General features: G+C 36.5%; 1 protein-coding gene across 2 annotated transcripts in view; it reads right to left on the bottom strand.

The window, feature by feature from the left end:
- The window catches only part of LOC149798581 (NFX1-type zinc finger-containing protein 1-like), a 37,373-nt gene extending 20,192 nt beyond the window's left edge, over positions 1-17,181 (bottom strand). Inside the window, exon 1 of one of the 2 annotated variants that reach the window (XM_089957393.1) lies at positions 17,097-17,181. The gene's annotated coding sequence lies outside the window, so the exon portion shown is untranslated. The other variant, XM_089957394.1, reaches the window with a different exon arrangement.
- Positions 17,182-18,196: the final 1,015 nt, after the last annotated feature.

Raw genomic sequence — 18,196 nt, forward strand, 5'->3', positions numbered from 1 at the left:
AAAATTGCAAGGCACTGGTTCAGAAGTAATTGTCAGTCATCTCAAATAAATCTTTGCGCGACACGGTTTACCAGAAGAATTAGTTTCAGATAATGGTCCGCAATACACATCCGCAATACTCCAAGAATTTGCGACAAATTATGGATTCAGGCATATTACAAGTAGTCCAAAATATCCACAGAGCAATGGTCACGCTAAAAGAGCTGTTCAGACAATTAAAAGAATGGTTAAAAAAGCAAACGATCCTTACATAGCTCTTTTGACATATCGCGCAAACACCATTACCAAATGGATACAGCCCTGCCGAATTACTGATAGGAAGAAAATTACAAACTACTTTGCCAATGGCACCAAATAACTCAGAGCCGAAACGGCCAGATTTAATGAAACTGAAGAAATCAGAAAACTATCAAAAGCAAACTCAAATGAGAAATTATGATCGTCGACATCGCGCCCGAAATATGAAAAAACTTCATGCAAGGAATAAAGTATAGATTAAAGATCATTTTTCGTCAGGAATTATTAAATCTGAGGCATCATACATGGTAGTAACTGACGACGGAGAGATACGGCGTAATAAGAGAAATTTAATTTCCATGCCTACTACATTATCGGAGCCCCTCAGAGTGACTGTTTCAAACCCTGATACTTTGACTAATTCAGATGAAAGCAAAGCAGTGCCAACCAGTCACAACGGATATTTCACACGTTCGGGGAGATTGTCAAAACCACCTGAGAGACTGAACTTGTAAAAATGAAGCTGATGTGGCTTATATAGAAATGCGGTCAATAGATCGCGTTTCATTTTAATGTAAATTTCTCGGGAGGGGGAGCTGTACTGTAAAGCCTTATTCTAATTAGCTTTGTAATATCACTTGACAGTAAAAGTAATCAGATATTTCACAATAGATTAGAACTCAAACACCAACAGCAGGTTTATGTTATACATTCACTAGGGTTCATGTTCCATGGGAACCATACTCTCAAGGCAGTCTTTACTCCCATTCCTAGCTGCATTGATATATTGCATATAATAAATGGTACAGAACGCCTTCTGCAGTTATTCTTCGATAACAAAAAACATTATAGTGTTGTCAGATATTTCATCGTACTTTATTTATTAATAAAACTTCAGACTCCTGCGATTTCTTGTATAGTATTCGCACTCCCTCATGCCCCCCCCCCCCCATTAACAATGCTCAAAACTTAGTAATTACCACAGTGGTTCTTAGTGTTGCTTACAATTTACCTGTCATACATGTACTATATAATAACTTCAAGGGAGGACACTTCTCTCCTTTCTCGCGCGAGCTATTTAAGAATAAACGCTGATATTTCAAGCTAAGCTTTGCAAAGCTTAATAAATTTGGTACCCATATTTAGCTCAGCATTCGACTGTGTATCCCTATCCAAAGTTTGACTTTATATCATACCTTTAAGGAATGCCAGACGATTTTCCCACGCTACCGCTCCACATGGCCCTGATCACGCCTGCCTAATATGCAAGTAAAACCCCGCTTAAAGGAATACTGTCCTCTCATTGGTTAAAAGAAAATGATGTCCTGCATTTATTTATAACTTAGTTTCAGTTGGTCAATGACAAGGCAGTATTCCACTCAGCGCATTGTTCGTGCATATTAAGCAGGCGCGATCGTGACCATGTCGAGCAGTAGCGTGGGAAAATGGTCTGGCATTACTTCAAGGTATGCCAGTATGCCAAACTTAGGATACGCATATAAAGTCGAATGTCTGAGCTAAACATCGGTGTCAAATGTATTACACTACGTGAAATGCAGCTTGAAATATCAGCGTTTATTCTAAAATAGGTAGCGCGAAAAAGGAGAGAAGTGTCCTCCCTTGTAGTTATTGTATAGTACATGTATGACAGGTAAATTGTAAGGAACGATACGAGCCCCTGTGGTAGTTACATTAATCAATTTATAAATTCTAACCAGATTGTCACCACTGGACCCCTAACACTCGTCTTTCTGTCATTTCAAACAAAGCGAGAAAGAAATCGTTTACTGCTTCTCCAGGTTAATACCTTTACATACACAAAGCTTTAAATATGAGTTGAGTTTTTATTATAAATCTGCGACTGCAGTATGGAATCCAGGTTCAAAGCTCAGGGTCAGATCATAAAAACGTACACACGCACAAAAGTAGTTGTCACTTTGAAGCTAGACCACCGTTTTATTCCTGTACATGTTTAGTGGGTAGTATGCACACTGAGAAAATAGACACAGACTTTGTTCTAGGAAAGTAGGGACCCTTTTTAAATTTCGGACACCCACCCCCAACATTTGACCTGATCCATCTCAGAAAACTTCCATCAAATCACTACCTCATATGTATTAATTTCTGATTCTCAATTAGCACTATATTCCTACATGTTGGATAAGTAATCATGAATGCATTAGTTGTCAAATTATGAAATAGATTAAGTATTAACTTTACCACAGTAGCAATTGTAACGTGTAAGAGAGAAGATACACACTGAATGATAAACTCAAATGCAGAAACTTTGTTATTACCCAGACTGAAATCAGCTCACTTTCAAGCTAAAATCCAGAGTGACCTTTAAGAGGGAGAGGAAGGTCAAGGCGTGGAACAAGAACAAAGGGGGATGATGTGCAACCTGAAAACAAAGCTGACCAAGCTCTACACATAGTTCAAACAAGGCAGACAAGAATGAGGGTAATTGTTTATTTATATCTTGCAAAACAAATATTGATACACACTGAAAAATGTTTGGTGCTTGGCAAAGACTCTAATATTTACTAGTCGGTAGTGTTTTGCACAACTTAGAAAATGCATTCTTCTATTGAAGGATTATTTATTTTATTAAACAATGTATATTTAAAATGCTTTACTTTTTGTCACCACCACAATATCATTTGGTAAAGGAAGATCATGCACAGATACCATAGAAAATACAGTAGCCACCTTACTTATATGGCTGCCTTTATAATACCAAAATGATAGAAGTATGGAGACAATCTCAGTGTGTACCCCATTGCATGACGACAAAAATTTAATTGATATGACTCTAAATACAAAATGTTTTAACACAGGTCACTTGAATATACAATAGACCAGATTAAGTTAAAGCTCTCTTCCAAGGAAAATAACATACATGTTTTAGGACTCACTGAAATAAAATTAAGTGCTAACCTCAATAATAATCTATTTAACTGTCATGGCTACAATAAACCATTATGCAGGGACAAAGAGACGACGGGAGTGTGTTGTTATATACATAAGGAAGATGTAAATGCAGAAAGTTGACCTCACTTGGAGTCACATGAAACTGAGTGTACTTGGGTATAAATTTCTCAAAATCATTCCTAGTTGGTTTCATTTATAGGCCACCTTCCTCCAAAGCAATTTGGAATGTTAACTTTTTGAATGAATAGAAAATGTTCTTGCACAGGAGAAAGAAACATACATACCCAGTACTTGGTGTTGTAAATAAGTGATTACTCAATACTCAAATAAGGAACAACTGGATGGAATTTACTGAATCATCAGGCCTAGTCCAGCTGGTAAATGAACCCACTAGGGTAACATAAATATCAGGCACTCTTATTGATCACATTTATACCAACCTACCAGACAATGTGGCTTGTGTTAATGTACTGAATGTTGGTCTTAGTGACCACTATCCTACTTTTTGACAAGAAAGGTTAAAGGCAAGAGAAATAAGAAAAATACCCCCCAAAAATATCACATACAGATTGTTCCAAACTTTTAGTGAAGAACAATTTCTAAATGACCTATTAAAAGTTCCACGGAATAAAATCCAAAATTTTAATGACATAGATGAGGCTCTGAGGGTGTGGACTGACTTATTTATGGATGTAGTCTCTAAGCATGCATCACTGAAAGTACATTGAATAAAGCATGTAATCCAAAATAATTGTTTTACTATTGAAATCCTAAATGCTATGAAGACACGAGACCAATTCAAGGCTATGGGAAACCATGCACAATATAAAGTATGGAGAAATAAAATAACAAGTATGATTAAAAAAGCATAAAAAAAATTTATTATCAATCAATGCTTGAAAACAAAAAGAGCAACACAGACTCCACTGAGTCTTCAAGGAACTCAATGGGGGAACACACAAAGATCAGACAAATTAAAATTCACTCACTCCTGGTAAATGCCACCAAAGTCACTGATGACACTGATATTGCAAATGTTCTCAATGATTTTTTTCACCAACATTACCACTAAGTTAAAAGAACCAGTCATAGAATACAGCTTGAATTAACTGAAAAAGTTCTGCAACAGCAAAATCCCCATAGGAGATATTTTTCTCTATCCCACCAGTATAAAAAAAAAAAACTTTGTTAAAAAATATCTCGGTGAACTTGATACCAAGAAAGCTACAGGACTGGATAAGACTGATCCATGACTCATTAAAACTTCTGCCTCAGCTATTTCATACGGCAAAACATTCATAATCAATTTAAGTACTGCAACCTCATCTGTCCCAAAAATATGGAAAACTGCAAAAGTAATGCTGATTCCCAAATCTTGTTCTAGGAATGATGATGATAACTACCGGCCAGTTTCAATACATACAAATTTGTCAAAATGTATTGAAAAACATGTCCATGACTCTTGTTCATGTCATATTTAACCAAACACTGTTGTTACACCATAATCAATCAGGCTTTAGACAGACACATTCATGTGAGACTGTCTTAATCTCTCTAACTGATAAATGGCTTCAAGCACTTGATCAGGGTCAAATAACAGGATCTGTATTTGTAGATTTCAGGAAAGCTTTTGACATGGTGGATCATGAAATCCTTTTGAAGAAACTGAAAATCTTCCAATGTGATGAAAGTACAGTTAGATGGTTTACATCATACTTAAGTGAGAGAATACAACATGTTTATATAAATAATGTTCTGTCTGAACCTGGAACAATTTTATATGGAGTACCACAAGGTTCAATTCCATGTCCATTACTATTTATATTATTAATTAATGAGCTACCACTTTTGCTAAAGGAATCAATTTCATCTTCAGATCTCTATGCAGATGACACAACATTGTCAGACATCCAAAACACAAAGCAGGAACTGGAAATTTCTTTACAGGATGCCCTAAACAAACTGGACAACTGGTGCACATGCAGTGGCATGGTGATAAATACTGGTAAAACTAAAATATTACTTATATCAACACAGCAAAAAATATGATGTCTGACATGAAAGGAAAAAAATTGCAAATGAAATGGTCTGTCATGATAGACTACTTGGTGTTTTGGTAGATAATAACCTATAATGGAAAGAACATATCATACTTATCAGTAAAAAAGTTAATTTAAGTTTATGGTTTCTCAGTAGGATAAGACATTTTCTTCCTGAAAGGTGCAGAAAACTATTTTTAACAGTTACATACAATCCTATTTAGACTACTGTAATACAGTATGGGGTAAATCAAATGACAAAAACATAGCAAAGCTAGCGCATCTTCAAAAAAAAAAAAGCATTCAGGCTAATATCAATCCAGAAAGAAAGCAAATTTAGCTGGTGAGTTAAAAATATTACTTATTAAAGAAAGAATCCAGTTGAGACAAGCCAAATTAATGTACAGGATATCTCATAATAGTGCTCCTGAATATTTACTATCCTTATTCCAGTATAGGCTACCTAGAAATACTCTCCACCTGTGATCCACGTCTACCAAACAGTATAAAATTCCCAAACCAAATATGGTATTATTCCAAAAAAAGTTTCCAGTTTTCAGTCTCTGGAACTTTGCTCTGGAATAGTATTCCAGTTGACAGAAAAGCCAACTCTATTTCCTTCTTCCAAATCAAATATATCTAGTGGCTTCAGATATGCAGTTAAAATTAATAAATTCCCTTGTATGAGGGCCTCAAGGTAGTTCTTCAGCTAGCTGTGTTACCCTCTTTAAATAAAGTCATTATTATTATTATTTTGATTATTATCTATTTTGTCTTCATAAGTCATTGTCCTTAATGATACTGGGCTACTGGTTTAGGAGTTCAAGCAACCATACATATCAAAATATATAGAATGATGTGAATAAATGCTTTTGATACAATTTTAAATTCCTGTGGCAATCAAAATATAAACTAGATAAAACGATTTCATATATAGGCAGAAGTGATCTACACATGTGGCATAGAAACAAATATTTAACACTGTTACGGTCAAATTGCCCTTTTTCCATTTTAAGAAATAAATTTAAATTTGTTATTTTTAAAAAATACAAAAAGATAAGGTGTATTTCTAAAACCCCAAATTATGTTAAGATAATACTGTATATGCACTATATGATAAACATAAAACTTAAGAATCCTAAAATGTTTTATTTGTCCAGAATTTAGACTGACATGTAAGAATCAGAATTTTTTTCATATTTGATATAACATTTTGGGTAAGAGTTTTAATTTCCCAGTCTGAGTGGCATTCAATTTTTCCACCTCAAAACTGGTGATTGCTGCAAATGATTTCTGTAATACAAACTTTAATTGATGCAATGGCATTTTTTAAACTTCTTTAATCCTTTCTAATAACTTTTATGTATTCCTTGAGCATGTTATTGCCAAAGCTTACAGTTTTTATGTACAAAATATATATCACAAAAGGTATGAATAACTTGACAGGTATGTGGGCTACATTACAGAAAACCTCTTTTTGTATACAGAATATGTGTAGTTGCTGCCTATGAATGTGTAACTTGCACTTAGTACCGATAAAATCATAATGCTTCATCCATTTACAAACAGAATTAAAACTTTGGTAGTTACTCTTACAATACAACATTTGCAATCACTTCTATTTCCAAGGTGGACTTACAAAGATTGATCCTGATGTAAATACATGATTGTTGTAAATGCTGAAATTTCCATGGTATCATGATTTTAGCTTTCAAGCTTTTTGTACCACATACATTACAGGGATTCAGTATGCTTAATCATTTTAACAAATTCCACATCGTAAGAATTGTAGAGCCTGACTGAGGCAACTGTTCATAAAGATGTTTCAGTTCCACCCCAGCCTTGTCTTTAATGTATTGGAGCCAGGTTCAAGGCAGTGTGGTGGTTATCACCCACCCCACCACACAGGATTACCAGAAAGGTGTGCATGTGGAAAATATAGGGAGATACCCACAGACCTCAAAAAGGTGTATTGTCAGACAGCTTTGCTTATCACTTTTGCCAGTAATCAATGTGTCAACTTTTGTTTATTATGCATACTGTCGCTTAATGCATTATTCTTAGTATGCTTAAGAGTTTATCTAATGTAAGAAATTTCAAGACTTTTAGCGAGACTGCTTAACAGATGAGACATATGCTTAGATTATTTCTTTGCAACCACTGTGAATGAATTTTAAAATTGTAAGCCATCCAAAAACAGACATGCATACACATGCAAATGGTAAGGGATCATCCATAAAGGACATCTCCAAAGATGGGGGCAGGGGGGTGTTCAAATGTGGACAAGAGGGGAGGGGGTGTAAAGGACCTTGTGGACGTATTTTTTCTTATGATATTCTGTGTTTAACAGCTGCTTTAGGCCTACTGCGTGTATTCCAATATGTTTTGTGGACATACTTTAAGGGTGATCTCTAAGTATAAAATACTTATTAATTTCAACAGAATATATATGAATGGGTTGGCATTAATACATAGGTCTGGCTCCCAGTGCCTGAGGTTGATTACATGGCCCACATATCAGCCCTGTGGACCTGAGCAAGTATACAAATAGCAAAGTAAGATGTACCACGGCCTGTATAATGCTCTCAATTCAGACAATACAGTGCCTGGCCTGTGATGAAAACCATGGCTGACCATGCGATTGCATAGCTAGTGCCAGCCTCCCTGTCAGCTGGCTGCAGTAACCACCACTTCACTGCTGCTGTGCACAGTACATATGAAAGCATTGACTCCAGCTGTCTTCTGCACACGTGTGTGTTATTCAGTGATGTAGGCAATGTACTGTTTAATAGAGTTTTTAATATCTATATTTTTCCAGCTAATATTACATATCATTTAAGAATATTCTGTATACTACCGATGCTAATAACGGATGCATGTTATAAACTATATAGCGACTTTAAGGATGCTTTCATTGCTGCACACCCTGATCTGAAGACAGCCTGGCACATAAGCATGCCCAGGAGCAGGGGAACAACAAAACGAAGAAGTCAAAAACTTGATTTGAGTTTGGCATGCGAGAGCAGCAGAAAGAAAAAGTCGACTGATGAGCATGTGAGCCCGAGCTGCTACACCTAAGGCCAGTCTAAGCCAAGTATAAGATTTAACTACTTTGACACTAACCATGTCACCTCAGGAACTTCCATCAACTGTGGTGATAATAAATGGTGACATTCAGTCAGAGGTGGAAAAGGCATCTTCTGCTGACGTAACAGCAAGAGAGATGAATGCCGAGATGCAAACGACTGCAGTAGCATGTCCGGTAAAGAAAAAGAACAACGCTCTACACCAGTACAAGACACAGCAAGCAATGAGTAAAAATCTGTCAACGCATAAATGGCTAGCAGACCTGCCAACCCTGAAGAGTTTCTCTCAGTAAGGCAGTTAATTTTTTTCCGTAAGCCTGACCAGTTTTCGGTAAGATGTAACAAAGTATCATAAACTGCTATAGTAAAGCTGGAAAACATAATTAATAATTCGGTGTTCGAAATATACAGCAATGATAAACATTATGTTCAACTGAAAAGTTAGTAAAGTATGCATAGATTTTATTTACCACTAGTACAGTTGCACAAACTTTAGTTCCAATCACTATGCAGCTCAATGGCTTGTTCATGTCTCTCAACTTGATGTAATACTTGGAAATTCTTTTTTCATTTCACATGATGACGGCAATCATTGGCTGCCATGAGTCATACTCTAATTGGCACATGATATCCAATACATGTAATTGTGTCCCTTTCAGCTCTTATTCAAAAGAATCTGAATATTCCTTTTTTATTGTTCTGTGTTGATTATTAACACTTTTCAAAAGGCTTAGTTTCCCTTTCGTCTTAAACATGCATCACTTGCTGGAAGCCATTTTAAAAAAATACTATAATCAACAGGTTGATCATGCAGATGCTTCGATGAACAAATAGGTGCAGTCTAAAGCGTCTGAGAAACTGCTGTAAAGTTCATCTGGTTCCCTGACTAATTACACTAATTCTAATACGAAACCTGGATCCAAATCACTCAAGGATGAAAAAAAAATCTAATTTTTTTCATAGCTTTTGCTTTTATGTCTTTATTTTAAGGGTAATTTTCATAAGACTTATGGCAAAATCATAACATTTGGCAGGTCTGGGCTAGTCTTCTACAAGTGAAAAAACACTGGACTGTGGACAGCTGATGTGAAAACGAAGTCTGATGAATTTGGCAGCTAAAAGGTGAAGCTGGAGATAAAGTTATAACATCTGACAAATGAACAAGCACGCAAACAGAACTCCAGGTTTGACTTCAAGATAAAGCTGACTGAAGTTACGGAAGAACATCCAGTCATTGGCTAGCGACTCAAAAAGTTATGTTGGCAGAAAGTAGGAAGACCCTGCTTAGAAGATGACCAACCACAATTGCTAAAGACAATTGTGGACATTGTATCAAGTGGAGCAGCCGCTGATCTGTGGCAATGATCTGAGAAGCTGAGTAGCTTCAAAACGCTGGATGACTTGCATGAAGCCCTCGTCCAAGATGGCTTCAGCATCAGTCAAGCAGGAACACATCTACATCTACTTCCATGTAATTCGGCAATGACTGAAGGTAAGCGTCACATGACCACAGTGCCTGTCAAGCTGCTTCAGGCAGCAAACAGTGAAAGGCGCAATCACATGGATGCTCATTTTGCAGAAGCTACTATCTGCTACTTGAAAGATCTGGCTGTCTCTATGGGAAAACACTGTGTTTTTTTCTTGAGCCAAGATGACAAGGCACGTGTCCCACTAGGATTACCGGCAGCAAAAAGCAGGCACCCATTCTGATGCACATGGAGTATCTTGTACAGCTGCCAGATCACGACTGGGTGATTGCTTAATGCCACAAACTGATCTCATCGGTTTATGCTGCAGGTGTTATAAAACCAGGGGCCCTGCTGAATCATATTCAGGGCCAATTGCTATCTTCATTCGCAGTGGGAAGCATGACAGCAGCACAGCAATGACACATGTTGCTGATTTTGAAGAACTCAAACAACTTCCAGCCTTTCAACCTGTGGTCGTAACAGCAGATGGCGGTCTGGATGAGAACCCTTGATTTCCGAAAACACTAGCTGCAGCCTATCGAGCCTTCTATTACAACAACCTGAATGCGATTTTCATTGCGTGCCATGCGCCAGGGCACTCTGCCTACAACACCGTCGAACGACGCATGGCTCCTCTGTCACATGACGGATTGATCCTGCTTCACAATCATTATGGATCTCATTTGGACAGCAGTGGCAAAACATGTGATGTAGAGTTGGACAGGGCCAATTTCCAGAAGGCCAGTGAAGTGCTGGCAGAAATCTTGAGCTCAACGGTTATTGATGGATTTGATGTACTGGTAACATCTTTTGTATCACATGACATCATTTCACCATCAGATGAGTGGTCAAGTTGGCACAATCAACGGTCGCAGTATTGCTTGCAGATTGTGAAGTGCAACAGTGAATCATGCTGTGGTCAGCATCACGCAACTACAATGATATATTTTCTGGATGATTTTTGCCTCCACCTGTTCCACACTACAGCACAGATAAAGGGATTAACTGTGCACCAATTGGCAGAAACAGTGGAACGTTTCGATTGCTTTATCAACAACTGGCTCTTTTACATTTGCAGCCTTCACGACTTCCTGAGGATGCCATTTGATTTCTACTGTATATCGGTGACTGCTGATCTTGAGAAGCGCATTTGTAATCAGTGTGGCCTGTACTTTCCATCCCATGCTACGAAGCGCAATCATGCCCATATTCACTGGCACACAGCAGTGAGCACACAAACTGAAGTGGCATACGTCGGCACTATGGAGCCCGAATCTGTTAGTGCTATTCTGTCAACTGCATCATCAAGTTCCGCAATTGAAAGCAGTGATGATGGTCTGCCAGTTGTTTGCAACTTATTTCACCGGCTACAGTCTGTGTTTGTTGAAGTGGAGTACGACATTGACAGTCTATCAAATTTAGCTTTCTGTGAGATAACATCTTTAGTTCTATGTCCTGAATAAAGACTTTTTTTAAAAAAAACTTTATTTTTTTTGTTTTTGTTTTGAGCTTCATGTTGTGATGAGATCAGTGAGTGTTGTATTTTGAGGGCACCAGCTATTACACTGCTAGACCATAGAGCAGTGTATAATGCTAGATGGGGATGTCCACAGCTGGGGGTGGGGGTGTAAGCCACATGCGGACAAAGCAGACAAGGGGAGAGGAGATAGGACAACAGGTATTATCACCAGATGTCCTTTATGGATAGCCCCTAAGGACTTTTTTTTAAAATTTATCCTCATCGAGTAGATTCTTTTCACTAACTCGTTTCACTATACCAAACAAAAACTGTGCAGTTTTGATTCATGATTTTTTTTTACAATGGAATTTGCTGATGGAAGATGAATAAAATTTGTTCCTATTATTTTTTTTGCATTTTAGAAACAACGTATTACAAATTGGAATAATTTTTCAGGATTTTCAAGTTCTAATCCTCAATGAGGCTGTACTTGCCTTGACCAGGATGGACAGACGGGATGTTCTTGTCCTCAGCGATGACGCTGACTTGATGATCGACAACAGACATGCTGCCTATAGGCAGTTCATAGTATGGCAGCATGGAAGGCTGGGGTCTGGACAGAGAATTGTAATTCATCCTCTTGATGTGTCTGGCAGACACGTGACAAATCCGGATGTTTTTGGACAATGCACTGGCTTCATCCTCTCATGGCGTGCATGAATGTAAAACACTTTCTTGACTGTATGACTTTGTATATAAATGAATACAGTTGACTTCATTCTTTGTTTTCTTGTAACTGCACATAATATTGCATCAAACAATAATACTTTCATTCAGATTGTTTAGGACATGTCTATATCTGCCTATAAGCAATGTGGGCAAGAAGCTCATAAATAATCAACATAAAAAGTTTTCAGCAATTGTAGATACAGCATTATACATTGTTTTATACAGGATATTACATAAAGTGTAACCTGCCTTAGAAGACACCTACATATATCAGACACTGTTTTATATTTTACGTAACTAAAATTGAGAGATCTTCTCCTTCACCAAAACTAGATTTTTATGCTTGTTCTTGAGGCGCCAGGTTTCTACAATGTTTCCTGTATTCATCTTCCTTTAGTACTCTTCTCCTCCTCATACCCAGCATGTGCTCAAGTCGACAGATGAGGGCTTTCTGTGTAACTCACTTTGGTGGGGATGTGTTTTCTTTTCCTTGCAAGGATAGACTGAACATCTTCCACTTTTTGTTGCTTAACTTCGATGATACCTGTTTTAAAGAAAATTTTATTTTACTGTGTGACAAGCATCCCCATACTAATCCATACTGACTTATCACCCATGAGCCACATGACCAGTTCCCAAGGAGTTGTCAAGGGTCTGTTTTTGTTCTTACTTGTTCTATCTCCAAAGTACTATTTGAGACAGGATTCATTTTTGCATATTTTCATAACAGGTATTAGCTAGTAATCATAATCATGACAGCATCTTCTCCAGACCTCCTGAGGAAATTCCATGAACCCCATATGTCCTTAATAAAGTGTGTCAGTCCCCTGGGAAAGTGCTATACATATCAATGGATCTAATTATTAGACTTGCATTGCTCATATCAAAAGAAATATCCAGTAACATAATAACAGTACTAATTATAAGTTCAGTATACACGAAAAAAATAAGATTCCTTACCACTAATATAAAAAATGGGTGCCAAGTGTTGCAAAATGACTTGTACAAAGTTTTCATGACTTGAACATGTGAATAATATTCCATTCGTCTGATATCCAGGCAGGGATCATAATGTAAAATCAATATATCAAATTATTTCTAATTTCCTGTAGTGAAACAAACTTACACTATCTCCCCTTCTTTGTTTCTCATTACACCTCAGCCACTATGGATATTGTGATCCAAAGCAGTTAGCTCATTCCTAATCTGGTACACAGGAGGGATGTATGAAAATCTTTTGGTACAGTACATCAGGATCTATACACAGAAGGGGTGTATGAAAATCTCTTGGCACAGTACATCATGATCTGTACACAGGAGGATGTATGAAAATCTCTTGGCACAGTACATCACGATATGCTGATGAAAAACTTAAAGCTCAGCAGTGTTTCTGCAATTATCAAAAACATGTATCTTGTAACATGTGTCATTTGTAATCTGCCAACAGATTAATACAATTATTAAATAATCATTACTGTTGGTAAATATTGCACACATAAAATCTTTACTGAAGTGTTTATTGATAGAGTGTCATTGAATTGTTTATACCTGATGTGCATGTATTGTACCTGAACTTACCAAAGACTTGAGGAGGAGAGTCACTGTACATGTATCACATACACACATCTTATGAATGCTAACTTATTCAGATTTTCAAATGGTAATTATATACAGTAAATTAGTCATACATTGAGAATAAAAAGATTTAAAGTGGTCTAAACATTTTTCATTTAAATACCATGCAATTATTGAAATCCTGAAATGGCATAACTGAAATTTAAGTAATACTCCACTCTGTTTAGGAACCTTTGGTCCAAGAGTATCTGTGCCAAGGTTTTCAGCACTTTGGCATCCTTCTTGGGATCAAGCCAAGGTTTTTCCACCCTTCATTCTCCAAGAAAGGTTCATGTAGGCATTTAGTAATGCCTTAGCCATGTGAGATGATCCAAGCATGTGTATTGGTGATGTAGGACACTCCTCCAGATACTCTGAAAGAATACCACAATCAATATCGAAGCACCTAAAGCTGGTCACTTTTGTCATGGTGACCCGAAATTGATAGATTACAAAAGAGCTTGATTTATATCATCAAGGGAAAGCTACATTGTAGACTTTGCTAATAGTTAATGTAACAGGATTGCAGTTTTGCTCGGATCAATGTTCCTTCAATACTCCACATTACTCTGTGACATTTTGGGTAAATTATTTTTAATTGACTACATACCATATATATATATATATATATATATATATATATATATATATATATATATATATATATATATATATACACATACACACACACACACACTGCTCCAATGGCCTAGTGGTTAAAGCATCCGCCTCGGGTGTGAGAGGTCGTGGGTTTGATCCCCAGCCGATTCATACCAAAGTCTTGCAAAAATGGTTCTAACAGCTGCCTCGTTTGGCGCTCATAATTAAGAGGTTAGTGTTAGGACTGGTCGGTCTGGTGTCAGGATAATGTGACTGGGTGGGACATCATGCTACATGTCTGCGGCATGATGCCCCAGTGCTAGACATCACTATAAATTGCCACACTGCTGACATCATAGCGATATGACTGAAAAATTGTTAAAGCTACGTTAAAAATCCAAATCACACACACAAGTCATTGTGCAAAGAAAGTAATAATAAACAGTGTGCTTTCATTTCAAATATAGAAACAAGATATTCATACTGACAAATGAAGAACACTTCTACGTAGTCCTACAATGTAAGACATAGCACATGTTGGTTTTGTTTTAGTGCAAAACATAAATATCAGCATCAAGGTCTTACATGTAGGACTACACTTTAGTCCTACATGTAAGGCATAGCACATGTTGATTTTGTTTAGGTGCTATGTCTTACTATCCAAAAAACAGCCTTGTATAGCGTGTTCCGATGTCGTTGACTTCGAAATGAGTAATCAAAGTTTCAGAAACATCTCACACGCTTGGCAGCCTATATCTACTTCTTCCGCTAATTTATGTGTAATTAATATACTTATTGTGCTGTCTTTATCCTGGCGGAATGAAAATATGATACTAGCAAATGGATTGAATTTATTGCAATGCGACAGTAGTCAAGGTATGCCGAAGTAAGTTCAAGTAGGTACAGGTTGGGGATAAGTTTCTTGAACGAAACAAACCGTTACTTACAGTTCCAATAAGCATAATATATTTTTATTTGTTTCATTAAAGAATATTATTTCAACTTAACCTGATTTTGGCATTCCCGGATTTCATCACTTTCCAGCCAAATGAAATGTAGGCCAATGAAACTTGAAAATAGGTCCATTTCTTTTGTGAGAATTTGAATTTATCAGAGAAAAGACATCAGAGTAAGTAAAGTAACTAAAACATTATGACTTTACTTTGCAGAAAAGCATTGTTATTTTAGTTGTCAGTTGTTTGAAATATTCCTGAAAATTTGACTTTCATAACGATGTTAGCGACATCAAAACACGTTACACAGCGCTGTTAGTTAGGCTGTAAGACCTTGACGCCCACAATAATAAATATCTGAGTCAGGTCTTACATGTAGGACTAGACTACACTTCTATGTAGACATTGGCCTACCTGTCCAACAACTTCACCATTTCAGAGTCTGATGCCAGTCTTAACTCTTCCATCAATGCTCTCCATCGAACAAACTGGCCTCCAGAATGAATTCTTGATAGGTCCCATTTGGTTTCTCTGACAGCTTTTTGACGTTTCTTCTCGGAAAGCGACAGGCGCAGGCGACCTTTACGTTTTTAACTCACTTGTGTGTCTGCCATTTTTGTTTATGGTAGATATTTAAATTACAATCACACGACTCATAACCCGCCCCTTAGACAAAGATGACATATCCGTTAATAGCGCTCACCAGTTATTATGTACTTTTGAGAGAGTGGCGTATGAAAGGTGACGTTTGCATTTGAAACACGCATAGAGGAGAGAATGTTGGCATACCTCTATGCTACTTTGATGTAATGTGGCTGACATTTCTTTGGATACTGTACTTATGGAAATTGTACATGATCTAAGTGCACTATCTTTAGCACCTATTAAAATAGGGAAAATAAATTTTGCCCAACTAGACAATACCAGCTTACTACATATATAAAATGTAAAATAAAAATTATTGGCTCTTTTTTTATTACAATTTATCTCTGAAGTCCAGGAAGTGAAAATGACCAAGGGGATCTAGCAGTTTTTGAAAGATGCACATCTGGAGTAAGGCCAAGCTGTATACTCTATAACCCATATTACACCCATCAATCATACACCAAAATAAAGGGAATTAAAGGTTCTTTGAACAATACATTTATTTATTTATGATTTATCTGATTGAATCTTCACAAACTCTTGTTTTGTGTGAATTATTTCAGCTTATAAGTTGACACATTTAATTAGTTTCATGATCTTTAAAATTCATAAAATTACTGACTTTAGTTAATTCATTTTAAAATGCAAGTATGACAGAAAAGTTGGTACATTCGAAAATTTTGAAACGCGCTGTTGTCAATTTTAATTCTGCTGGAAATGCAAGTACATATATTTGTGTGTGATATAAATCAAATACATGTATATGGTGTACATTGTATCTTTGTTATACCACTCACATCTGTCATAAAAATACATACAACACGTGCTACATCAATGATACAGCGTACATACATTACAAACAGACACACGCACATACACACACTGAACTGACGAACAAATTACAAGCAAAGTATTGGCAATTAACTTACAGAAATGAGTCTGCATAATTTGGCATTACAACAATGCTTGTGATCACCAGCCCTTGTGGACATGATAGTAAAGTAGGAGTTATCTCCCATGTCTGACAGTTATAATAAACAAACACAATGAAATGTGAAGCTAATATCTGAATGATATCAATCTAAAACATTTAAAACTTCACTAGTAACATTAATAAATGAACAACTCACTTACCATTACGATTCTCCCTACTTATCCATGGACCACACTCGAACGGAAAACCCGGTCAAGATATCCTATCTAATCTTGTTAAACGAAAACAATCTCGTATTTATCCGATACATTTACAATGTTATTATAAAGATCTATTGATGTCCTTGTTTTGATAAATAGATGTAGTCTTCTAATACTCAAGAAAATTGAAAGAAATTTACCGTTCTCATCTAATTCTTGAATTAAGATGGTTTTCTTCTTTGTAACTAAAACAACTCGACTAACATCAGTATTCCCTGGAAATGTGACGTCATGCCAGGCTAAAACGAAAGTGGATTGTTGGAACATAATAAAGCTATACGTTTTATTGGTAATTCGTATATAAACTTTTAGTATGTTATTTATCCTACTTTCAGTTCACTTTCAGAACGTTTTATTCTGAGTAAAGGTGTAACAGAAGCACGGGCTATCATGTCGGGTTTTTTCATTGCTGTAAAAGAAAATGGATGAATGAAAGAAAATCATATAGAAAACAATCCAACGAAAAAGCAGGCTATGGTTCAACCGTCTAGGAAAGATTATGCCAAGATGTCAGCTATACCATGACCTGTGATGTACGATATATCATTTGTCCGGGAATTCGAAGAAGGATATATTGTTATGATTTAAAAACTAAACATAGCATAATGGACATTAAGGCATTTCAAAACGCGTGATACCATTCTTGTCTCTAATTGAAGTCAACTGTTACCCGCCAAGTTAAATGTTCCCAACCATGTTCAAAACTGTCCTCCTTTATGGCAACACACAATGTTCAATGTTTGATAATCACAACTACCGTTGCTGCTTACAAGCTAACACAGCTTCTGTACGAGGCGCCCTAGCGGACAAAACTAGTCCAATCAGAACATTGCTGTTGAAATTTTAATGTAAAATGTCCAGAATTCCAATTTCACGTGTTGCATAAAAAAAAAATGCTTGTCCTGAAAGTTCCATTTTCTAGATCAAGATTTTAGGTTGTATCGGTCGAATTAAATAGTAGTGGTTGAAAGTTATATTTTCTATGTCGAGTGTTTTGATTGTGTCGTTTGAATTACACAGAGGTGGTTGAAATTTATATGTCATCCGTCGAAAATTCATAATTTACGTATTGGTTCAAAGAGTTAATGTTGAAAGTTCTATTTTATATGTTGAGTATTTAGCTTTCATCTGTTGAATTACACAGCGCTGGTTGAAAATTCCATGTCTAATGTCGAGTGTTTAGATTGTATTTTCTGAATTATACGGCAGTTGTTGAAATTTTAATGTCATATGTCGAGAA

Source organism: Sinohyriopsis cumingii, chromosome 5 (assembly GCF_028554795.1).
Source record: "Sinohyriopsis cumingii isolate HCF-2022 chromosome 5, ASM2855479v2, whole genome shotgun sequence".
Lineage (NCBI taxonomy): Eukaryota > Metazoa > Mollusca > Bivalvia > Unionida > Unionidae > Sinohyriopsis > Sinohyriopsis cumingii.